At 50.0% G+C, this 25637-nt stretch overlaps 1 protein-coding gene across 5 annotated transcripts in view; it reads right to left on the bottom strand.

Annotated features, from left to right (window-relative positions):
- Positions 1–25637, bottom strand: part of LOC126533874 (uncharacterized) — a 160133-nt gene that overhangs the window by 78825 nt on the left and 55671 nt on the right. The gene's annotated exons all lie outside the window — the stretch shown is intronic.

Here is a 25637-nt window from a genome sequence, read left to right as displayed (position 1 = left end):
GAGTGAGTGAGTGAGTGAGACAACTTCATTTGGTCCACAATAGACGCGAGTAAACTCAACGTCACCTGGCTAGGCCCATACGGGGACCGTCAGGTGAAACCTGTGTTCCCCGTGTTTACTTTTTTTCTGTCCTCGTTTTACTTTATTTGGTGTCATTATACACAAGAAAAATTATGAATAATTTGGCATATCTAGGTCATTGGGCGTATTTATAACATGCCCAATGAACCAATCTTCATGCAATAAAGGACGTTCAAAAGAACTCATGCACTTTCAGGGGAGAACTACAGTTCTCGGAAATGTGTGCTGTCATTTGATTGAATAAGAACGACACACACACACAACCATGAAAAGGGCCCGTTCTGGAGCTTGAGCGATTAGACACAGGTTCCGGATAGACCGCCTAAACTAGACCATACAAGTACAGAGAAGTCAAATGCGTGAAGCAATAAAATAGACCACCTTCCGCAGTCACTGCCATTGAAAAATTTTTCTAAAAGCACCATCATTAGAAGTTAATCCAGTCACAGTATCGAACACACATCTTACTCGATGTTTGATAAACAACCTCCGGCTAAGTGACAATACATATACAGAATATCTCATTCGTAGAAGGTTTGTGGCTAGCACGAAGGTCTCCTCAAACAACCGAAAGAAATTCGAGAAATAACTTTCACTTCCCCACAAATAAGTGCACAGACGCAGCCCGACTGCGAGATTGAATGAGAAGATTGAGGATCCGCGCGGAACACGCGAAGAGGGCGATGACCCCAAGCCCCGAGAAAAACGATGTAGTAGTTATAAGCGTCCTTCCGAAGTGCAGAAGCTGTTGCCAGTGCAACACATAGCCTATGCTTGCAGTCAGAAGAAGAAGAAGAAGATGAAAAGAAGAACATCCAACATCATTTCGGCCAGAAGCCGCAGTAAGAATCAGCATTGCGGGGGTAACTTCCGTGGTCTATCTGTTAATTTCCTTCCCAACCAACCCACCCCGAGGCTACCCGCAAGAAACGCCGTCCATGACAGACTGATCACTCTGCGGGCAACGCCCATCTCGGTAACGAAGGTGGCGACACCTGGATGAGCGATGGGCCTCCATCCGTCTCTCGACTAAACGCTTGGGCTGCGGTAATCGCGGTGGAGAGATTGCGAAAAATAGTAACGATAAATAAAAAGAAAGAACGAAAGAAAGGAAACTTCCGGGATGCACCAAAACGCGGACCTTCTGAAAGGTGGCGCGCCACTCAGACTCGCGCACCCCCCTCCCCCGCCCTTACAAAGTCTGGGCAGGGCCGCCCAGCTGCCACAGGAGCCATAACGACCACTTCCACCCGATATCGTGGGCGCTTACGCTATATTCGTGTGTACTCGTTCCGTGTGTGTATAGGCTTGGCGTCATTCGAATAAACGGCCTGCAAGAAGCGGTCGACGAATGATATTCGCTATTTTGTAATCAAATGTTTTGATGCTGTACCGTCGCCCTCTTTAATCTCTGTAGTCCGTTCGTTCGTCTGCTTCCTGGTGTACGTGCTTCCTGGTGTACTGCGTGCCTAATGATCATAATCGTCTATTTCGTTGTCGGTCTCATTGTCTGAATTTTCTCGTATCCTTAACCGTCGGTTCGTATTTTTTTTTTTTTTTTCATTTATTGCGATTCGTTTTTTTTTCTACTGCTAACGCTGGCTCGATTCACGACCACAACTCTCTTATTTCATGAGATGGAATGAAAAAAAATGCCGATGCAGGTTAGTCAAGCCTGCCCACAATGAAGGTTCACCGTGTAGATAGGAACTGCATTTGAGATGTAACCTTTTAAGCTTTTGTCAAACGGCAGTGAGAGGAACAGCAGTGACGGCGAGGAGGTTATCTGCGATTGGCCTGTTCTCCTAACCTGCATTACTGGAGGGATATGCTGCTATCACCAAGGCGCCACTACCTGTCAAAAGTGAGGCTACCGTAAAGGCGCCCACATGTGCACCGTCTGTGGACCTACAGTCCACACCATAGATCATTGATGAAATTGGTTGAACATAACTAGTCATGTACTTAAAGCAGGCTTCCCTCGTTTTATGCCGCAAGGCAAACTACCGAAGTAACAACAAAGAAAGAATGTAACGATGATATATAAAAACAACCACAGTTTTCACCGACGCACGTCGGCCGTAAACGATACATACTAATCCTAACTTCTTCGTCGGTTGTAATGCGCGTTTGCCGTGACACGTGTACAGATGTCCAGGGTGCGTACCCTTGAAAGAGTGTTATTTCTTCATCTAAAATCAGCTATTGCTCGAACACGCAGGTGTTGACCTGTGCTAAAATTCATGAATTTAAAGCGCACGCTATATGTTTCTGCCATAAGAAGCACTGCCAATGAAGCCCCAAATGCTGACTCACGCCCGCCCCCTACATCGGATAACGTTGGCTTAATGCTGGCTCCGTCTAAATTGCCGACTCGCGTTCTACCTCTGGCACGGACTGCAGACAAGAGTAATACTTGCTTGACATAAAAACGCAACGCGCAGGAAGCGCGAAGGCAACTCGGCAGCGGAGCACAGAGACACTCCATGCTTCTATATAAACACACACACGCAGAAACGTCGGTCACGACGGGATACAACAAAGGAACTTTCTCAGAAGCAAAAATGTCTCGCCGAGCCACAGAGAGGTCGCCGCTCCAACACCACGCAGGGAGCAGCCGGGGTCAACCGCGTCGAGCAACGTTAACTCGAGCTCTGCGACGAGCCGCCCAATTTAAAAACTTCTCGCGACATCATCAGTGTGCTAGCTCCCCCCTACCCCCACCCCACACCCACAGACATACACAGCCCTCTCCCTGCCACGCACACACGCACGTACACTCAGTCTGAGAAGATCCGCACGCCAGTTGTGCTGGTGTTTGTATACGCATAGCTTGTTTCGGATTCGCATTTTATTTTTGGGTGCGCGCGCGCGAGGAACGGCAAGCGGGCAGAAACAGAACCGGACAAGCAAGAAAGAGGGCCCACGGAAACGCACTGGGAGTCGCTGTTCACTCCGGATGACACCGAGAGAGGAAGTCGCCCGGCCAGGTCGTCCGTGAACTGGCGTTAACCCCCCCCCCCCCCCCGCAGGCGCGGCGCGGTGTCGACACTCATCAGAACCCGTCGGGTGCCGGGAAGACGCCGAGACCGGGACAAGCCCAGAGATGCGCCACGCAGTAAATATACTGTTTGGCACCCTTAAGGGTACCGGTTTTTATCCCACGACATACGACCCTTACTCTTAAAAGGCTGTAAAAGAAGTTATTGTACACGACAGCGAGTACAGATTGCGATGAGAGAAGACCCACGTATTTGAAGAAAAACTTTATTTCTGACAACTTGTACGCGCACCGAAATAAGTGACACGAGGTTTTGGCAGCGATATCGTGGCTGAAAGATTATGTCATGTGCTTTTCATGTTACATGTCGCTGCTACCATACCGTTTACTTGTCAGTAAATGTGGACAGAAAAAACAATTTCATTGGAAAAAGAAAGATACAAGGGGAAGGAAGGAGGGGGTGCGAATTTTTCAACGCGGAAAGCTATCGAAATTACGTACAGGCGTTGTTAAAAATAGGGGCCCCATTTGCTTGCTTAAGCGGGATGCCCGAAAAAAACTGATCCCGCTGATATTTCGATCGGATGTGTATACGTGTCCGACGTAATCAGAAAAAAAAAAGAAAAGTGATGTCTGGTTATTTACTGATATGGTCTCTAAACCTGATGCTCTGCTATAACTACACATTTACCTCTTTCTTCCGCCTGCTGCTGCTGGTCTAACAGAGCCTCGGTTACCTCTCCCACGCTTTGCATGACCTGGCCAACTTCAGTGCCTTCCTCTTAATATCAAATTATTTGGACGCAAGCCAATCCACACTGCCGTCTTCCTATATGTGCTAGCGACACGCTATAAGTTTCAGCGTGCGAGCGTTTCTGCGCACTTTTTCTCCCTCCCTCTTTCTCATCTAAATTATTCCGTTGCGAGGAGTGCACTGCTGCGAAACCAGTCTGTGACTACGCATGCATAGCTGCACAACATCACAGCCACTGGGCCATCGAAAAAGGGGCAACACGTTCAAGACTCAGCGACTGCTGTTCACATCAACTTTTGTTGTTGCCACCGCTAGGGTTTTGTTGCCGTAGAAGACGATGACCTGCCGGGCTATGGCAGATAACTTTTACGCCCGCCGGGGCTGACAGAAAAAGACAAAAAGAAGGACAGGTCGGCTCATCGTTCGGACGTGGAGAAAGCCACGGCACGATGACCCCGCGCGACGATTTCACCGCCGGCGGCAGCGGCAACGAAAGGGCCGCCATCATCGGGCTCGGCGCAGGCCGGGCCGCACCAGGCAGCATCTGAAGCGGCGAGGCGCAGGGACGATGACAAAATGCGCGTTATTACGCGAACAAGCATACAAACACACACAGGCGTACGCGCGCAGCATTCCCGGCAGATCGCTTCCACCGTCCGGCGGAGGGACGGTTTGCCGTGGGCCCCTCCTGGGAAACCTCATTACACCGCGGGCCAGGACCGGCCAGGCCAGGCCCGGCCAGGCCAGGCCCGGCACGGCCGCCGGAGGAGGAACCTTTCGAGGAGAGTTGTCCGTCTCACGCGATGATGGCGCGGTGCTGGAAGAAGGGAAAAGTGACCGCGTTCCTCCCCCTCCTACCCCCCTACTGCCGGGTCACACAACGAGCGCAACACCGGAGGGCTTCCCGCCGACGACCCGTCGCACTTTGTCCCAGGAATCTGGAGGACCACAGCGTGCCGCTTGCACGGAAAACGCCCGGGGGCTTGCAAAAGCCCCGTGGCAGCCCTTGTGGAATGGACGCTATTTCATATTCTTCCGCGCTTGCGGCCTGGATGTTCGATGTGGCGGAATGTTCAATAGTGGACATTCAGGCTCGAAACGTTCAGACTCGGAACGTTCAGACTCGGAACGTTCAGACTTGGAACGTTCAGACTTGGAACGTTCAGACTTGGAACGTTCAGACTTGGAACGTTCAGACTTGGAACGTTCAGACTTGGAACGTTCAGACTTGGAACGTTCAGACTTGGAACGTTCACGCTCGTTGGACATTCTGATCCATTGGACGTATGCTTGCACACTACAAAAAACGTACTTTGTCGGTCTTTATGGCGCGTGTCAGCCATAATCGATGGCAGAATGCTCAACTGTTTGCTCTCCTTCAAAGTAGACCATACTGCGTACCTTCGGCTTCGTTTAGGCTAAAGTGAAGTTGGCGACGTTCAAGTGCTGCACCCACAGTTCTCGTATAACAAGACGGCTGCTCGAGAAAGAGTGCAGCGCTGCAGTGACCTAGAATGATAAACGAGCCCATCTGTCACCAGGCTGCTGCTGTTGCAGTCGTAGCGTGTGACGTGAACAAGGTTACGGAACGCCGGTTACAGCCGCGATAGAGCAGGACCTGCTCATTCTAGGAGTGAGACGCTGCCAACTACAAAAGCCGGTGGGGCCTTGTCACGTCCACCGATTACTTTCGAGAGGGCACAGCGCAGTTCCTCGCACCACGGTGCGTGGGGGACTCCATTTGTTCCATTCAATGATCGTCATTGCTCTCCGGCTGTATCGAAGCTTAGAACGGTGCTACAATGTGTGGTTCCATCAACCGAGCTATGAAGTGACATGGTTTCTTTTTTTTCTTTTTTGTGTGTGCGGATGAGTTATAGGCGAAATTATCCTCGCAAGGTGATCCTGGCATTGCTCCGCCGATAAGCCCCGTGTCAAGTGTATGCCATAGTTTTCTTCGCCGAGGGCTACATTTTAGTATATTTACGTGCACTGGTAGAACGAATGTCTGTACCAGCCATACCAAATCACTGCTTTCCTGCATCAACCAATTATATATCTTCAATGCCTGCAGATATATTCAGTCATTAGTAGTAGTAACAGTAGTCGCGTGTGTGATGGGCCAATAAAGTCATTGTTCAGGAAGATGAACAGTCACATTAAGTCCACGTTGTCGGGAATCTCTCAGAAACTTCGTTACCCACGCATCAACGGGACAGCGACGATGATTGACACTCGCGCCCCAGTGGAACACGAGAGCGTCGATAGTTTACTTACTTGGACGGTGTAATCGCTTGTTGAACACCCGACACAATCTATCAGCCTCTTGGGCTTGCAATGAGCAGAGTGTCATTTATTAAACTCAGTAAAGCCCATGTGGCAGAATAACTTTTTTGAAGGTTATACATGAATCCTCACTTTAAGTAAACTTCACTTGCGAGTTCATTGGTGCGTCCTCGTCTGTTTTTTTTATTATTTCTCGTCTTCTGTGTCCGCTGCTCAAGCCAAAGACGAGCCGCTGCCAACTACACCCAACCGTCTGCCCTGCTAAATTGGTTGTACGCTATACGATGCACATAGCAACTAAGCAGGCGGTGCCCAATGTAGGCCCTACATCGGTTCTAAACGCCACAACATTGGAAAACGTTGGTGCGACATTGGGCCTATACGACAAATGTGGGTGGGTGCTTTTTCTTCAAAGTGGGTCGGGCTGTACAGGTGGTGCCTTTCAACGTGCATTTCGCGCGTGGTGTGTACAGTGCCGATGGCCACGTGACATTTACGACCAGGAGCGAAAGAAAAAAAAAGCAATTAGGAAACTACAGGTCACACACGGGGTGTAGTACGTCACGCCCACTTCCCGAGTACATTCGTCCCTTTTGTTCTCTTGCTTTCCAATATATTTCGCTCAATTCTCGTACTTTTTTGTTTTCTATTGTTTTCCAATGTAATCTGCTCACTTCAACGTAGGAGGCAAAAGCGTACGCGGTGATCACGCTCACGTTCCTGTATCCACGTGGGTGTACAAGAAAGTAGGTGGTACAATGATCGAGGCTGAGGTGCTCACGCACGGAGTGAGTGACCCCGAAAGAAAGAAAGAGCAGATTTGTCATCAGGTCGACTTCGCTGATGGCGGCCGCGCCCGCGTCCAGCGTAATGCGTTTCGGCGGCCTCTGCACCTTTCGTCGAGATGGCATGCAACACTCACGCAATGGGGGGCGAGGGGGGGGGGGGGGGGGGGGGGGGGCTAGCAGCGCGCGTGAAAGCACCCGTTGCCCATTACGCGGCGAGGTGCGCAGGGACAGCCGTTTTCTCGGCTCATTACGTCGCGAGCTTTTTTTCAGAGCTCGTGGTCGAAGCAATTGCGATCTTCCGCGGCCCGCCTCGGGATCAATACAGAAGCCACAACAACAACAACAACAACAAAAGAAACACGTCTCGCCATTAGGACGTATACACTCCCGAAGGGCAAGAGAGAGAAAAAAATGCTTCAATAATGAGTGCTGAAAACCTTTCACTTCTTGTTTTCCTTCCTTTCTACCTTAACGTCATCCTTCTTTCTCGCTAGGTTTCCTACGTGCAGGTTGCGCGCGGCAAATTTTCTACAACTTCTAAAATACGCGCAACTACTCCTTTAAAGAGAAGCGCCGCATAGCATCAGCAGCTGCGTCAGTATAGTCGATCACCCGGGCGACGCCGGTTTATGAGACTGTTTTCACGCCCGCCGAACGAGCGGGTTTCGCCGCACCGCACGCGGTTCCGCTCCGCGCCGAACTCCCCGCAATCTCTCCCCCTCCACGCCCGCCCGCCCACCTGAGGCACCGTTAGCGGCACGGTCCGAATGTCCTTGACGGTCGCCCGGACTGTACACACCGACCGAGGCGATGGTGCGCCGCTATCTCGAGCGTGACCCAACCGATGAGCTAGCGTCGCGTGAGCGCTGCGGTCTATGGATGGATTGCGAGTGCCTAGGACGCAGGGCAGTGGCGCAACAACCGAAACGGAAGCGTGAGCTTGTAGAAGTCTGTAGCAACCTCTCTGCGCTTTTGTCTAGTGAATGGAATGGCCAGTCCATGGCACCGAACTTCTGTTAGTTTTTTTTTTTTTTTTTTCGCACGCTTTTGTGTGAAACGTGTGGCGTTATCTTCTGCTTGTTCTTCAGTTTGTTCTTCTCCCCTGACGTAAGAACTGTTGTCGCTTTCGTAACGTAAGATTGCGTGTTTGTTGTCCTGCGTGCGCGTTTGTTTAGGCAACGACCCGCGAAGAGCTCGCGATCCCCCATTTTTGTCTGTCGAACGAAGGTTGGGCCGTTGCTGCAGATGGTTCTGTCTCCTTTCGACGTTTTGTCTCAAAATGAAGGTCGGCTAATTTCCGCCTGTTCTCTCTCTCTCTCTCTCTTGTCGTATTCTTCTGCTTCTCCCGTTAGACAAGAAGTGCAGTTTCTTCTTTTTTTTTTTTCTTCTAACGTAACCGCGCATGTTTATTCCCCTTGTGCACTGCTTTCGGGTGCCAGCTTTCAGAGATTGGTTCGGCCGCTCTATGCAAGCTCAGTGGCTGAGACATTTCACGCTTTTGTTTGAAAATGAAGTCTGTGCTGTTCTTCCCGGCCTTTCTTTTTGTTGTTGTTGATCGCGTGAGGACAAAATCATCGCCCACACTTGACGTAACACATCTAGCGACTGACGTAACGCGACACGTTACGTCTCTTCTGGGCTGCCTATGCCGAAACACTGTCACATTCTCTTTTGCCGGTGCAGTCGAGTTCCCCGCAACAGAGAACCACTCCACTCACGAGGCGCTGTTCTTTTGAGAAGCTTCGCACTTGGAATGCGCAGCGTGCACTTTTCGCCACGATTGTGCACTCTATGCAGCGGCGACACACTCTCGGGATGCGTCATTCGAAACGTCTTGCAGCACAGGTAGGTTGTGACAGGGCGACGCCTTTGTGTGTGTTATATGCTCGTGCCCTTTGTGTCGAGCTGTCATCTCACATTTTTCAGTGTCTACAAAGGGCAAAAGAAAGAGTCTACATGACGAAATATCAACCGCGAGATTGGCGACAAAGATCTATCGCTAGATTGAGAGCAATACCGTTCTTTTTCTTGGCAGGTCCCCTACTAGGAAACTACCAAACCTCCTCCTCACGATACAACTGTGCGAACATTTCAGAATAGCGACTTGTGTGCAGAACGTGGGAGTCGAGATCTTTAACAGCTTGTTGACCTCTACATATACGCCTTAGAGGTTTACAAAATAATTACAAAACGGCCGATCGTAAAGCTCTGGCCCATAGCTGATAAACGGATGTCAGCTGTAGCCTGGCATACAGAGAACGTGCAGCAGTGGCATACCGGGAACAGCGACGATATGAATTGTTTTCTACAGTCAACCCACGAAAGTTTCTCTTGAAACCTCAGCCAGACTTTGGGCGGTGAGTTGTTCTGAAGCCTGTCAGCACATTCCTTCGCGAGAGTAGTTTCGATTTGTAATTCGCTTCGAATAGACTTCGCGGTTCGTAGTCATGCAAACCACGTACCATTTTTCGTCCTTACAATCAGTACCTTTATCTCTGTTTGATTAGTGCCCTTCTCCCATGCCGAGTAGCTGGTCAGAACTTGGATTCAACCACACCTTTCACATCTTCCACGTTAATAAAACTTTCTCTTTACTGTTTCTTTTTTGTGTGTGTGTGTGTGTGTGTGTGCGGGTGTGTTTCCTGCGCATCCGTAAAATCTAGAATTGTGGCACCATGTCACCGTTCCGGATTCCAGACGCGCAGGAAACAAGTTGCATGCAGCGGCTCGTTGTCACTCCTCAAGCGGGTCAATCCACCTCACCTGCCGGTTCTTTATACGAACCACCGCTTCACTGCGCCGGCAAAATATACGAAGTGATGAGGGGGACACATACACACACACACGGAGACGTTCAAGTCCGGCACTCGGCGCAAGATTGCCGGCAGATTGCGACGATCTTCTCGACCCCGCGTGGCCTCTCGTTAACTTTCGTTGTCGTCCTGACCTGGCTGGCTGGCTGGCTGGCGTCGACCCAAAGAGCTTCGCGATGTCGGTTGGGCAAAACGCCGCCTCTTCCGCGATGCGACAGCATTGTGCAGCGGCGTCAAGGTAGCACGCAGCACTCGACCGAGAACAATGACCGGCATCCACCGGTGTTCCGGAGTTGCGAAGCGCTAGATGGAGAGATGGACCAGCTTGAAACCAGCCATAGAAGCGCCGGGTCTCTTCAGGACTGTGCCGTGATCGCTGCGGCTGTCAGAGATGTGCGGTACAATCGGCCTGGCGTTATCTCTCGCCGTTACATGTACGAGTCTCTCTTTCTCTCTCTCTCTCTCTTTCTCTCTCTCACTCTACCCGGTCGATTTGCTGTTCCGTCAAGCCTTGCTGCACTGGCAAACTCTCCAGCCGGCCCGTATGGCAAGCCCACACTAAACCATGTAGAACGGCTGCGACAGTACGCTAATCTAACATCTTGTTTGGAAAGGTATCTTATTTTACTTTCTTTTCAGACGTTTTCGGCGTCTACGCTCGATACACTAATTTCGAGCGGGAAACGTAGCTGCGAGTATAACCTTTCTCGTATACTGTTCCGGGAGAGGAGCACGAAAAAGTGTTTCAAGGGACAGACTTTCTTTTTATCACTTTACCAGCTTCAGTACACCAGTCTCAAAGCGCAATCGCTAGAGTTGAAAATGATGCTTGTGGTATGCTATTACAAAACACAAACATCGAGCAGTGTTTCAGGGCAGTGACCGAGACGTGAGGTTTGCAGCGAAGCTTGGCGTTGTAATAGCTTGACGTGTACCTTAAGTGTTTAGTGGCCAGATGGAAGAGCCAGAACCCATTTCAAGGCAGTTGCCGAGAAACAGTAATCGAATACGCCAGACAAAAAAATAAAGAGACCGTAAATTATTTAGCTGAGTGACGCCACTCCTATACATGGAGAGATCGTGGAGTGGGGGAACAAGGGATGCCTCGGCCTGGAGCCTATAGTACTTCGGCGAAGACAGGTTTCTAGTCGAAACGCCGGCTCCAGGCTGTGACATTCCTTATTTGGCCACTGTTGACCACTTGAAGTCTTGATCTCCACATGTGAAACCTCGGTCGATTGTTTCGATTCCTGGAGTACCACTCTTGTCATCTTAAGTAGCGTGCTTGAGCGCGTGCATAAGCAAACGTCTCCAGCGTGCATGCAATAGTATGTCTGTACCCTGTTCCTGGAAACAATGCAACGCTTCAATTCCTTGACACGTTACAGTAACGGTCTAAAGAAGTATTCCGGGCTTGGCAAACCGTTCACTTTAAGTTTTCTTCCGGATCGCAACCCTCCCCCCCCCGCCCCCCCGAGGCCATCAAGCTTCAGTACCCTCCACCCCTTCACTTTCTCGTCTACTGAAGCGAGCCGCATTCAGCACACCCATCCATCTATCTAGCATTCTTATCTTCGCAAGCCGCAAAAGAAAAAAAAGAGTAGCCGGCGCCTTCGTGCCTCCCACCCGCACAAGCCTTCGTTCCTTCCGGCTCGCCCTCTAGCGTCATTCCGCCACAGAAAGCGGGTGCTCTGGGTATGGAACCGCGCTGTATATCTAGCGGTCGCATCGAGGTGACACCTCCCACGAGGACCTGCCGAGAAGCCATCTGGAGGGGGGGAAGCGGGCGCTAATTCCGTCGCTGCGCCGGTCAGCACTGTGACCTCCTTAACAGTTCTCGCGCGTTATACCTTGCCTTTTATGATGTTGGCCCCCACGGCACTGCATATGGGGACAAACGGCCCTCTAATACTCTTTTTTTATTTATTTTATGCGTGACTGATCTCAACCGAGCGTCCCGCACGAGCGGACGACTTTCTTCTTCCTGTCATTAGCCCAGTGGCCTCGCCATCGGGATTGAAGGGTCGATGCGGTGCCGGCGTCTCGAGTCTAACGCACATACTATGCCCCGGCGCACACAGTCACCGTGCGCATTAGTGGGTTAAGTGTTCCGTTGCGTTGGAGAAAGGGAATGCAGTCAAATAAAAGACAGTAAGGTTAATGAGAGAGCAATCCTACTAACCACCTTGCACTGCGAAGGGGATGAAGGGTTAGTGCAAATCTGGTATTCTATATGGGGTGTCCCAGCTAACGTTAGTTAAACTGACCAACGAAAAAAAAAGAACATTACGACGGTTAAGTCGTCAGTGGTCTGACAACCGAACACTGAAGGATTTATAATTGTATCGTGCACCGCGTCTTTTTAATTCTTTTGCTTGATTGATTTTTTTAACCGCTTGGCTAACATTAACTGGAACACACAGTACAGTCGAGATTGCGAATAAGTTGTTGTTCCACAGGTCTACGCAATGCGTAAAGCAACTAATCAATGGCCTGAGTGCGACTGGAGCCAAGGGAATGATCGAGAACGCATTTGAGGACGGCAGAGGAGGATACATTGAAGTGGCAGACCTTGAAATTTGCGGCTACAGTCCTCAGCGCCGGCTGTCCAAGTACAGGGGTTGTGGCAGACAATGGGAAACGGCATTGCTCCTTTGACAGAATAAGGGATAATAATATGAGTGATTATGATTGTTACGACCCTGGTTACCCATAACCCGCGCTGCTTACATCAGTCGGTCCTTCTATGTGTCAGTCCAGCGTAACTGCAGCAAGCCAGGAAATGTTACTATAGCAATACGAAAGGCTTTACCGCGTAGTTGAGTTTCTTCAGAATACTATCCCCATGTAGGCTTCCTAGGTGATGTACTTTCATTTCAGCGTTCAGTTGAAGCGAGCCAATAGGCTCGTAAGGGATACATTTACTTTGTGCGGCAGATACCATAACAGCAAAGTGGCGACGGTGTGTGAAAGCGCTGCGGTAAGGAATGTATCTCAATGTGCATTCGACAAGAAAGAGTTTTATTAGTGGTTGCATATGGTTTGATCTCAGAAACTTCTTAGAAAAAGGCATCGCGGAGACCTTATAGGCCAAAAAAGAAGAAAGAAAATTGCGCATTACTCAACCATCTTTTGATCGCTTGAGAAAAAATGAGAGCCTTTGGGCCTCGTGAAGGACATTGCAGAAATAGGGCTATAAGTTCGGTATTGCGATCGAGAGGCTCGTTTCTCTGACCAGGACGATCTGGATGGGCTAGTGCCATAACGTGCCCGTGCAAAGACGATATCGCTTCTTCGAAATGGCATGCCTGGCCGAGTTCGCTGCGCCCCCCCCCCCCCCCCCCATATAATGTCTACAAATTTCTGAACAAAAAATTCTCTGCGAGCGGTCATGTGTGTGTCTTTTTTTTTTTTTAGCATACGAAATGCGCGAACTCGACAGAAGAACCGGTTCTTTTTTTTTTTTTTTGTGCGTGCTCCGAAGGAATCGCTTCCGGAAAACTCTGCGGTGTGGTCCGCATATATATGGCCGCTAAGTCAGCGTTCGCCAGGAAGGCCAGCCCGACGATGACACAACAAGTGCGAGTGGTATACGTTTCGTACCTGGCAGATGCTAATTAACTTTCACGTTCGGGCAGCAATATGTGCGCCTGACGCCCGCATTCGACGAAAGCACGTATATCGCTTCGATAGGAAGAATCACACAAGCTGATGGAATAAACGCGAGCGTTGCGCTGAATCATCATCATCATCATCATCACCATCACCATCATCATCGTCTTCTTCTTCTTCTTCAGCCTATTTTATGCCCCACTGCAGGACGAAGGCCTGCAGTGGGGCATAAAATACACGGGTAATTCGGACCCTGCGGTCTCCAATTACCCCTGTCCTGCGCCATCCGATTCGAACGAGCGCCCGCGAATTTCCTAATTTAATCGCTGGACCTAGTCTTCTGCCGTCCTCGACTGCGTTTCCCTTCTCTTGGCACCCATTCTGTCACCCTAATGGGCCAACGGTTATCAAACCTGCGTATTACATGATCTGCCCAGTTCCATTTTTTTTTTCTCTTCATGTCAATTAGAAAATCGGCTATACCCGTTTGCTCTCTGATCCAAACCGCTCTCTTTGTGCCTCTTAATGTTATGCCTAGCATTCTTCGTTCCATCGCTCTCTGCGCAGTCCTTAACTTGTTCTCAAGCTTCTTTGTCAGTCTTCAAGTCTCTGCCCCATATGTCAGCACCGGCAAAACGCACTGATTGTACACCTTCCTTTTCAATGACAACGGTAAGCTTCCAGTCAGGAGCTGACAATGTCTGCCGCATGCGATCCAACCCATTTTTGTTCTATGAATTTCCTTCTCCTGATCAGGGTTCCCTGCGATTAGTTAACCTAAGTAAACGTACTCCTTCAGACTCTAGAGGCTGACCGGCGATCCCGAACTCTCGTTTCCTTGCTCGTCTATTCATCATTATCTTCGTCTTCTGTGTATTAACCCTTCAACCCAATATTCAATGTCAGTCCTGTCAAAAAACTGGAAACTTCCCTCGCTCAGGGCTTTCAGTGCGGGGACCCCAAACCGCGACGTCTCGCGGCGGTCATCGCGGAGTGTGCGTACCACTCCCGGAAGCGCTGGGTCGCCCGAGCGATTCTGCATTCGAGTCACGGACTCAGATCCACCGCGCCAGATACAGCGCGACGCGTTTCGGCCGGCTGCAAACGCCGGCCCGAGCGGCCTGGGGCTGCAGTCGTCCCAAAGGGTGGGATTATATACTACACGCGAAGTATAACGAACGCGCGTGCTATATATTGTCGAAGCAAACGCGCGCGCGTACGCGATAAGAAGACTTGCGTAAGGGGGCATGTCCTCGCTTATCTCTCGGCCTGCAGCAATTCGTGCCACACCACATCGACCTTGAAAGTTTAACGGCGATCGCACGTAGGGCGACCCGTAGAGTTTCCCTACTAAAGTGACTATAGAGGCAACTCGGGCGATGTCATCGTTCGACTACCGTGGAGGAGGAGGAGGAGGAGGAGGAGGAGGAGGAGGAGGAGGAAGAAATAAAGAGAGAATGGGGGATGTTAACCAGAAATGCGCGCCTGGTTGGCTACCCTACTCGGGGGACGGGAAAGAGGGAAGAGAAAGATAAGATAGAGAGAGGAAGGGGAGGGGGAGCAAAGCCGCGGTGAGCTCGCGCACGCACGCGGAGGGCCTGAGCCCTCCGCGTTCACATAGGCGTTCACATAGGCGTTCAAAATGGCGTTCACATAGGCCAGTCGCCCTCAAGAATTACAAAAGTGCCTTCATAGCTTTGTGGGCCGACGAGCGATGGGGACGGTCTTCAAGTAGCGTCTACACGGACAATGACCGATCGTCCAGTCGTCGCAATGCGACAGATTGTGTTTGTCTTTCCGACCGAAATCGATGACAGTGGCGCAATAAATGTTCGATGTTCTCACTCTCCCACGCCGCAGACGCGCATGCAGCACTGTCGCATGCAGCGCCTCTATCACTGTACCATTACCTGCACCTGCAATGATTCCGGTTCTGTCAATCTATTGCCTGATTTTGTTCCCCCAATACTATAATCGTCTCTTACTTATCTCGACTGCTGACCTGTTAATCATTGCATGTTTTTTTCTTTTTTTTTTTATTCCGGACGCTTTTGGAAGTGTGGACATTCTCTGAGGGTCCCTGTTTGTTTGTGCGCAAACAAACAGGGACGAAGAATAGGAGCAACACAAGGACGAGCGCTTATCACTCGTCCTTGTGTTGCTCCTATTTTTCGTCCCTGTTTGCGCACAATAAGCTTTTTGAAGATTAATCTGTTCCAACTAGGCCGACTCGCAGTTATATGATATGCCGAGTCATTTCTGGCTTTTTTTTTTAATAACACACATCCTGTATCGCATACTTGTCCTGGTACGTTTTTGTCCTCAGGCAGCCAGCTCCGACCTCAAGTAGCAAGTCACTGTCCTTTCCGTTATCGCACGGATTTTTCCTCTTCCTGATTTCTGTGCATCCATGTGCATCCGCCCACACGCACTCAGTGCTTGCTCTATTTCCCTATTCCTCTTTCTATTTCCCTTTCCCCAATCCCAAATGTGCTCCAGGTGCTCGTCTTGTTGACCTCCTGCCTTTCCTGTCCTTGCTCTCTCTCTCTCTTATAAATCTCCTTGGCCTTTTTCTTTTCATCTTTTGCATCCAATTTCTCTTCCCTGTTCCTCTCCCTTTCTTTTTCATGACTCCGTGGTTGTCCATTTACACTTTTAATTACCCTGTAGTTGGTTCCCAACTTTCTCGACCTCCTCTTCCATTCCGCGTCCACTCCTTATGGATGGATGGACGCTATGAGCGTCCCCTTTGGAACGGGGCGATGCGTTGCGCCACCGAGCTCTTATTATATTGCCAAATGTCTTGCCTATGTTAAAAAAAAAAGAAAAGGAAATAAAAACCCACGACCAATTCCCTTAACCAAACTTTCTGAACCCCTATTGGGAACTTTATTTATTTTTTTTTTTTTTTGTAGAGCTACGTAGAGCTACTATAGCGCTCTCTAGTAGTTCTTTTAAGAAACTGTACGATGCGACCGCAACTAAATGCTGCGTAGGGTTGTTGAACCCCTAAACAAATAGTGCAGACGGCCGCTCAAAGGAGAGCTTTCAGTGCCAACCAGAAGGACGGTGAGCGGCCCAACAACGGACAAGTCCGCGAAAGCGACAGCCATGGTCACAACGGCGACAATGGTTGTTTATACCATAGCGACACATCGTTTCAAACGGTCGCGGTCTAACTTTATTTATTTACTTATTTATTTATAAAGACTCCCTTCTCCGTTTTCGAACGAGCGCCTCGGCGAGCAGTTTCCAACCTGACGCACGTGTAAAGTCCTCACGTAACGCACGAACACCACAGGTTGCGCAAAGAAGCCGGACAGGTTCTTCTCCTTTTCTTTTCTTTTTTTCCTTTTATCTCCGCATAGCGCAAGCGGCAAGAACGAGAGCCGATTGATAAATCAAGTATGCAGACCCGTTGACGACCGAGGCACAGCCTTTCGTGCAAGGGGCGCGATGGCCGCTGCTTTGAACGGCCCGTTTCTAGGAACGGAAACCCACTGGCATGACCTCGCCTCGGACAGATATCGGGCCAGCCATTCCGTGCTTACTGCGTCTAATGGCGACAACGTTTTCTGTTTTCTTCTACTTTTTTTTCTTTTGAGCGGATATGTTTTCTTGGCACACAGACTACTATACGACCTGAACCGGCAATGTATTGGCAACACCGAAATGTCCGTTATCTCGTCCTTCGTTTCGTGGTACTGGAGGAAGTGAGTTTTCTTGCGCAGGACTTCGACGTATACAAGGCGGTACCAGGTGTAGTGAGGATGCACGTAAACGTTAAAAAGGCACGTCAGGGTAGTCGTGGTTAGAGTCGATAACTCCTTCCCAACTCCAGAGACCTCGAAAAGCAGGTGAGGCAAACTTTCTTATCGGCGGCGCTTCTATTTTACCTCTTAGTTGTATTTTTCTTTATTGTTTCGACGCTCCTATCGCTTCTGTGCGCATTGCCTGGTTACCGAAAATATAAATAAACAACTGCCCCCCTCCCGCGCACCCTCCCCGCCTTCCACCCGACCTCAGGAATAACTCACCCGCGTACTCACAAACGGTCCAAAACGGATGCGCGCATATTCCTAGCGCTTGTTTGCAACAGCGTGAGATCAAAGCAGTAAGACGAGATGTCCTTTGTACGTAGGACAATCGTATGCAGCATCTGCAGACACCAAACGGCACAAAGACTGCAGCAAACAGGCGGCTATAGCGCACACGCTAATGCTTTTCCCAAACGTGCATTGGAAGAATCAAATCGAAAACACAGCATCGTAACACACACACACACACATATATATATATATAATGCGAGATGAACGTGCAATGTGTAACAGCCTAATTACCTTAACAGCGCCATCAATTGTATAGGCGGGTTACCAACGTGAAAGGAACAGATCCGACGCGTAGACCACGAGTCTCAAAAGTTTCAAGTCCACATACAACGCCGCCATTCCCAGTTAACTGGATCATAGTCGCTCGGCCTGAGCAAGTGTGGTCGTCTGCCCGTGTAATAATAACCCTCTCAATTAACGCGCCCGCATCAGCGCATATATTAACGCGTTACATGGCGCATTGAGAAGCGTTTAAAAAAAAAAAAAAAAAGAAAGAACGCGCACTCCATTATTCCAGAGGCGGCACGCGTATAACCACGTGACCCGGCTTTGCCTCCCGCAGACACCCCCCCGTCCGTGCGCGCGACCCCAACAAAGCAAGGCCGCGCGCATGGCCGCCTCAAAGGCGCGTAGCCGCGCGAGCTGTACCGGATCCGCGGGAGACCTTGCATGGGTTTACGAACCACATTAACCGCAATTTACCAGTCGAGCCACCACCGCCGCCGCCGCTGCAAGACGGTTAGTCGCGAACTTTTTTTTTTTTTTTTTGGCCGCGCGAGGGCGCTCGCGTCGATCCACCACGAGGAGAAACACAATTTGCGCCGCTTTGAAAAAACGCACATCAGCAACAGTCACAGGAGTGGGCAGCAAGCAGCCAGCAGATCTCGCAACGCTAATTGGCGCGTGTCGCTACGCTATCTGGGTCAAATACGCACAGCGGTGGTCGCTAATGACACATTGGAACAACGCATTCTTTCCCTATCACTCCTAAGCACTCCCCCCATCCCCTTCTCTCTCATTGAACTCTTACTTGTTGACCGGGACGGAGCAAAAAAAAAAAAATATATGCCCTTGCATTCTTATGTAAACTGGCCGAACGCAAGAGGAGCGAGCGGCAAGCTAACGTGGCTCCGACGATAGGAAATCACATAAATGGAAATAAAGGAAAAGATAAATCTACCTGCGGGGGAAAAAAACGATACAGCGAGTGCGTTACATAATACGTCGCATGCCAGCTGCCACGCGAAAGAGAAAAAAACATTCTCGCATCGAGCAATTATCGGCGCGAGCGTAATTTATTCGCTCCGCAGAGTTGCGCGTTTGTTTATTTTTCATTAGCTTGGCATTCGTTTCGCCTCATAGTTGATCGCTATAGCCAAACTGTAAAACGGTTACAAAAAGAAAAAGCGACACATTTCAAGAAAGAAAGCCTAACTAAGAGAAATATTAAAGCGCCTAATGGAAATCAAAGACGCGACGTATAAGACTATAACTAAGACGACGTAGATGACTAAGACTACGTATAATGCGAGCTTCAGACAAGCGCCTACTTATGCACTGGTACAGCTATGGCGCTGTTGCAACGACAAGGCCTCGACACGATAAGGCGTCGCATGCAGCCTGTGGATTTTTTTTTTTCTTCTAGTACACCCAAGGCGTAATGGTCGTTGCATAACACGACGTTTTCTTAAGGGAAACGCGTCGCTCAAATGTCCCTCGAAGGAACGTTTGTCGCCTGCCACGCCTCCTGTCCCCGTACATACGAACTGCTCTCTCCGTGACCCATTCTCACTAACCGTTCCTTCAACTATGCTATCGGGCGACACAGTTTCGAGTGCAGGCTCGTGCGGGCACAAAATACGTCAGTCTCATACGGAAAGAGAGAGAGAGAGAAGGGGAGAAGGAGTGGACAAACCACGGCGGTTCATCGAGATTTTACCCGCTTGGCTATACACTACACCGGAGGAGTGTAAAGAGTGAACGTATAAGAACGAGGAGTGCGAACCAGTTGTGCGTGACGTGGACATCTCTCACACACAAACACACCCACGAGAGCTGACACCGGACAACGGAGAGAGAGAGAGAGAGGTGAGTGGACGCAAAGTAATTAATACCAACACCACCTTTAGCGTCGTTTAAAATTTTTCGTTTGACACTTCCGCAACCCATAGAAGGGCAAAAGAATAAAGAGAGAAAAAAGAAACACAGAATGGACTCAATTACGGCGGCCACAAGAACGCACATTTGGAACACTTCCAAGAGCGAGCGAAGCGAGCTATATATACGTGGGATCGAAGCCCTGCGGGAGCAGACGTGTATGCACGAATGCGGCAAGTTCATTTGTAATTCATTTGTAATTCGGCAAGTTCATTTGCGATTCTTGGCAGCCCTCACATACACTCACGTTAATGGGGCCGCGCACTACGAATATCGAAGGAATGCGCAAGAAGTCCGGCATCGTACTGGCCCAGTTTCGAACGATCGTCGTTTCCTATGGGAGAGACGGACACCGAATTAATATACGCCGTGTTGCCTCGACAATCTCCTTACACAATTGCTTAGACTAAAATTTGATAGCTTTCCTGAAAGAAACTATATGATTTAAAGCTGCATGAACACAACGGAAACTCTTTAAAATACCCGTAAGGAATTTTTTTTTTTTTTTTTCCTGCGTGTTTAGGCAACTCTCAGATACAAGGACAACTTCCAATTTTAATACGCCGGGGACAGAAAAACTAACAGTGCGCAAGTGTAAGCGGTATCTTTTTAGAATGATAAGCAAAATGGCTGAGTTAGGCCTTCTTGCTTGCCGTGGTTGGTTGTGTAAGGCTGTTTGTCTACCACTCGATTTTGCGATGGCAACACGCTTCTCCAAATCTGACTAAGCTATATATAGTGTGACCTGCAGGAGGGGAAAGGGGGGAGGGGTGTTTCTGCAATCTGACTTGGGCAGCCGCAATGGTGGTCTGGGATACGCCAGTGGAATCGCCCGGATTTGTGTATGGACGCTGCTGGCTGCACGAAACGCGCCAGCCCCTTACCGAAACGCGCCAGCCCCTTAACAGCATCGCCCTCTCTTGCGCCTGTAAGCTGCGGTCACAGACCGTCGAATGTCGTGTCTACATAGTAACACATTTGGGAAGAACGGCTTGAGAACGCTCCTCTCTCTGGACTTCCTCAATTCAGTGCTAAACAACGGCGAAGACAACTAATGGTTTCAATCATGAGATTGGGCCTTACCTCCTGTATTCGTCCCATCTGTAGCCGTTAGGACGGGGGCGATGTATAAAAATTTATTGAGAGAGGAATGTTGACGAGAGGTGCACGGTACACAGAAGTACGACGCATATCTAAGAGCATTTAAGGCTGTTATTCCACTTCTGTCGTAGATGACATATCCTCTCCGGGGCATTGACCAGGGATGGGTATCATACACAATGGCATATGCCCCAAAGAGCCAAGTTGTCTACTAAGCCAGAGAGCATGCAGAACATACCGAGTGGTCCGCGGAGGAAACGACGACGAATCCCAAACTCCGGTGAAGCGGCGAAGAAAGGTCCGCCTTAACAAGGAAATATAGACCATGGGACAAGCCCCGACGCCAAACTGCCTTTTTGATTTAAGAAACGCCAGCCCTTCTGCAGAGGCTTACACCGCAAGCACACACCATATAAAGGACGCCGCGTATCCAGTACAGTTGTCATTCCAGCGCTTATGCTGGGGTCCGTTCATGTTCCTCTCTCCCTATCTATAGTTGCGCCTGTTTGTGCCTACATTCGCAGAGTACACAAAATACCATAGACATTAGAGAACGGATAATTAAAAAAAAACGGCGAGAATATATAATACCGACTCGTTCTGCTCTTGACAGGGCAAGCCAAAGTGGGCACGTGCTCTTATTCTCTTTCGTACCTCGTACCTCTCTTCCTCCTCCGCAACTTAACAAGAGTAGAGGAAGTTTCCCTGAGGATGGATACGGGCTAAAGTTGCCTTCACCCCCCCTACCGTCACCAAGAAGTGAAAAGGCTTCTATACAAGGGCGACGGCATCAGCTCCCAACCGTAGAACCTGGCACAAGGCACCGACGTGCACAACCTGTTACAAAGTGATCTTTCCCAAGCACGCAGCATATCCGGGAACCCTCGCTTAGACGGCCTGGCCTCCGCAGTGTCCGACGTGCTGACTTCAGCATGTGGATTAAAGATGACTCATTGCAGAGCCTTACAGGTCTTCCCGCAGGAAGCGACTTACATTCGTTTCTGGAAGTATTTCTTTCTCTTTAGTGTGCCTCAAGGGAGTCCTCAAAGCAAAAGAAGAAGCCGATAAGGAAAGCGATGATCCCCGACCATGCGGGTCGTCCGTGTATACATCTCGCTCCACGTCGGCGTACCGCTAATTGAATAGAACACGCCCGAGAGCTAACGCGATGCGCATGCATGCGTGTGAGGACGAGCAACAACCGATCTCCATTCTTCCTCCTCCTTCTTCACGTTGGCGCCTCGCTCTTCCCACTAGTCGTCTTCGTGTGCACGGTGCGTGCGGAAGCACACAACAAAAGTGACATTGTGTGCCGAGTTCGAGATTATGAAAGAGAGAGGGGCCGGGGGGAGGGGGGTGAGGGGCTTTGAGGACGAATCGGAAAACGTGACGGTCAGTTCTGGACGGTCGTGACGGGGCCATTGGCTGCATCTCGCACCGAGAATGCGGATCAGTTGCGGTATATACGAGCGAGCCTGGTAACAAGCGCGTGCTCATCGCGATGAAGTTTTCAAAGAAGCGCGGACTCATCCTGATGAGTTTGAAACTTATTGACATCATTGTGCAAGTCAGACATAGTTGACTCTTACTTGAACCCGTAGCCATGGAGGCCTAGCAAGGGCTGAAAGAATAATCCTAATTACGCACATACTCAACGGGATGAGCCTTGAAAAGTGCGCAGTCTCACAGGGATGATCTTAGAACTTAGCACAGGCTCTTAGTGATCATAGAAAGAACTTAGCAGACTCATCGAACGCGGACTGTTGGCATGTGTTTGCGACACAGTATGGATATTCTTTCTCGGAAGATTCGCAGTCGTCATAGGTGCTACTGCAAAGACCTGTCACGTGCTACTACCTGTCACCAAGACCTGCAGCGGGAACGTCAGAGGATAAACTTGGACCCGTAGACAACCGTCACTTTACTAAGGGCTATATTTAAACACCTGGGTTGGTGAGACAACTGCGGCGAAATGCTAACACCCCCTTACATTATTTTTTTTTGTCGGCGGGGGGGGGGGGGGGGGGGGGCGAAGGGAGGCTCTAAGTGTAAATACTATACATTCACTTAGATAGCCAAGTAAGTACCATGCTACGTTTATGCTGTGTGCCCTGAACTGCGTTCGAAATGAGCCATGACTATTTTGACCATTCCATGTTACGATAGTGCATGGAGGACTACTCCACTAAACCTTGACTGTGAATGCAACTCGTTTCTTGTTTGTTTCTTTGTTGATGTTTATTTTTTGTCTATGTGAGCGTATGCGTAAGCCATCAGAGTGTCATATAATCTGCTATAAACCTTATAAAAGCACGAAAAATAAAGCAGAAACACACTGGCAAATGCAGATTACGAGCCAAACGAAGTCTAGACAGCGCATTTCCATTTCGGGGCTTACAACACTACTCAGAAAGGATGTGCGATTTCCGTGTGACACACTGGTGCCATGCTTTATACACAGACTACGGCAGAACGATGCACCAACAACGTACCAGATATGAACCAAATAACTCACCTAGTTGAACTGTGCCGTTGGTACTTCCCGAAGCCCGTTTAAACCCGTCACTGATTTCTTTGTTCCATTTGTTAGACTGCAGAAACCTACATTACGACCCCCAAATTCCGACGCACCCACACAATAAAATCAATCTCGCGCATCTCCACAGCCGAAGAGGAAGCTGCATCGTGTCCCGTTCGTGGCTCCGCCGTAACACAGAAGCTTCTGACGGAACGCAAGTAAAGAAAAAGGGGAGAACAGCTTTCGAGAAGCAAACGCTCGGGTCCTTTGTACTACGGCTTGCGGAAGACTGTGGACGCTACTACCACGCGGCACACGGCCCGCGTTCTTCGCGTATCGTGCAGTATTACGGCAGCTCGTGCCGATTCCATAAACGCCCTCCCCTAGCTACCCTTCCATCTCTGGCGTCTTCCGCCGGCTTCTACTACACCCGAACGGTCCTCCTCCTTGAACTCACTCACGAACGGGCCGCTGCATGGCGCTACCGTTCACCGCCTCTCGTGGCCGCGGCTACAGCTGGCTGACGTGCCGCACGGCGTTCTCGAAGCGCCCACACGGAAGCCTCGCACGATATCCTGCCCCGAGCTGCACATTGTTCGCGAAAGGAGAGGTCCGTTCACCTGTCCAGCGGATACGCGGGGTCACAAAGTGCGAGTCATATTCGTTCCTGGTCTTGCTTGTTGCTTGGTTGGTGGGTTTGTTCGTTCGCATTCTGTAGGGGAAACAAAAGAAAGGGTGAACAATAGGACGCACCGAAAGAAAAGAACGCGCCCGGCCTATAAGGAATTCGAGGAATGCTACAGCCGGAGGAGGGAGATGGACGTATGTGATATCCATCGATGGAAGCGCGCTTGCCGGTGACGTGCGTGTACCTAATGGCATATAGCACTGTACGATGCACGTATTTATGGGTTGTCGAAAGCCCTACGAAAACAACTATCAGACGGTATTTTTCTGCGTGTATCTACTCAGAGGCCATCGACCTCAACCTCCCGAGTCAGGGCAATACCGCGGCGCCCGTGGATATGCGAGTCAGACGGAGCAAAAAAATTTCCGAATATAACAGACGGAGCGGTAGCAGTACTTGACTGTCGTCAAGGGTTGCGTTTAGTGCAGCTGCATACCTGGCAGCAACGTCCAGGCTATTTCACCAAAGCGACTTCGGAATTACGTACAGCTATCCATAGTCACATTCTCGAGCTATTATTGTACACTGAAGTTGGCTCTCGTTGGTCCATTAGTTCGCGCGTTGCTGCTGTTGGTGATGGTTTCATTCAAAAATAGCGCAAACACACTGTGGGGGATAGGCGAGGAGTCGGGAATGCGGGTGGTGGTGTTGTGGCCTGTTCAAACTCCGTCGTCAACTTCGTCTTGTCGTTTCCGCGAAAGCGCAAACATTGCGTTTCCTTCTTTGCATCCCAAAGTTCCCACGCTTTCACCACTTTCACACAGGGGGAGGGGGGGGGGCAATCAACGGCAGCCCGTTTCCCCAGTGGCCCTCACTGCAGAAACGATGGCGGCGGAAACGCACAAGCCTGCGCCGCAAGTTCGCCAAACGGAGGGACAGAAGTATTGTTATTGTTTGAATTATTCTGTTGGGTTTTTTGTGTGATGTTTCATTTTACGGCGTATACCGGTCGTTCTGAGAAGGAAGTTTCGAAAAGTAAAATCCTTTCTTTTTTCGGAACGTTTCTCACTTGCAGAGTCGACTTCTTTATTCTTCGCCTTCGCAGAACCGCGTAGAGCTATAGACGTAATACATGCAAGCCCAATGAGCTTCGCAGTAGGACGGCCAACGAGTTCACTGTCACTGCTCCTCTACCAAGAAGCTTGCGAGCCGTCTGCAACCAAACAATATACAAACAGCAAACGCTGTCCCACGCAGACGATCCATCAAACTCGCGGACGTCCTAATGACGTCCGAGCGCCGATGGGACGACCGCTCCACTGGACGTAGCTTTTCACTCATCGTTCTCATCCGTGCACGTCCGATTCGTCAAGCTCGCGCCTGTATACAGGTACCACTGCCGACAGCGCCACCACCGCAACAAAGTTCAAAAACGGGCCGACAAACAAATGAAAAGAGAACGTCTGTCTGCATTATTTCGTCCTCGAGAACTTCTGTTACCGATTCGTCACAGCGCGCATCTTCGAGGCAGTGTAAAAGGTTCTGCAGCAGCCAGCAGCATCGACTCGCCGCCACCGTAGGCGTCTGTTCTCGCGCCGATGTTGCCGTTCCTAGGCCTAATGGCGACGAGCGCGAACTGTGGAGCGAAGAACAGGGGGCGCTGCGGTAGGCTTGCGTGCTTCCGCGCAAGAGCCTGCTTTCTCCGTCGCGTTCTCATTTTATTCGCCTCGGTCGATCGAACCGTTTCGAGGGCGCATTGTGTGCGAATCCCCGCGTCGATTCAGAAATC

This window comes from Dermacentor andersoni, chromosome 7 (assembly GCF_023375885.2).
Source record: "Dermacentor andersoni chromosome 7, qqDerAnde1_hic_scaffold, whole genome shotgun sequence".
Lineage (NCBI taxonomy): Eukaryota > Metazoa > Arthropoda > Arachnida > Ixodida > Ixodidae > Dermacentor > Dermacentor andersoni.
Note: the sequence above shows the minus strand (reverse complement) of the source record. Positions and strands in the feature narration are given on the sequence as shown.